The following is a 220-nucleotide window of genomic DNA, read 5'->3' as shown; positions in this document are numbered from 1 at the left end:
CGCCTCTCCCAGCACTGGGGCTGTGTGCCCGCAGTATCCCCTCACAGCCAGTGCCAGAGGGAGGCGAAGCACCACCCTGCTGCCCTGGCCCAGCTCAGCTTGGCAGGCCTGGCTGCCTGGGGCTGCCAGGGCAGGTCTGCTCCAAACTTGTGTTGCACCCATGGGAGCTGAGAGCAGGCTCATGTTGGAGCTGGGCCATGCTGTGGTGGCTGTGGGAGTG

This window comes from Antrostomus carolinensis, unplaced genomic scaffold (assembly GCF_000700745.2).
Source record: "Antrostomus carolinensis isolate BGI_N321 unplaced genomic scaffold, ASM70074v2 scaffold33609, whole genome shotgun sequence".
Taxonomy (NCBI): Eukaryota; Metazoa; Chordata; class Aves; order Caprimulgiformes; family Caprimulgidae; genus Antrostomus; species Antrostomus carolinensis.
This window is presented reverse-complemented; position numbering follows the sequence as displayed.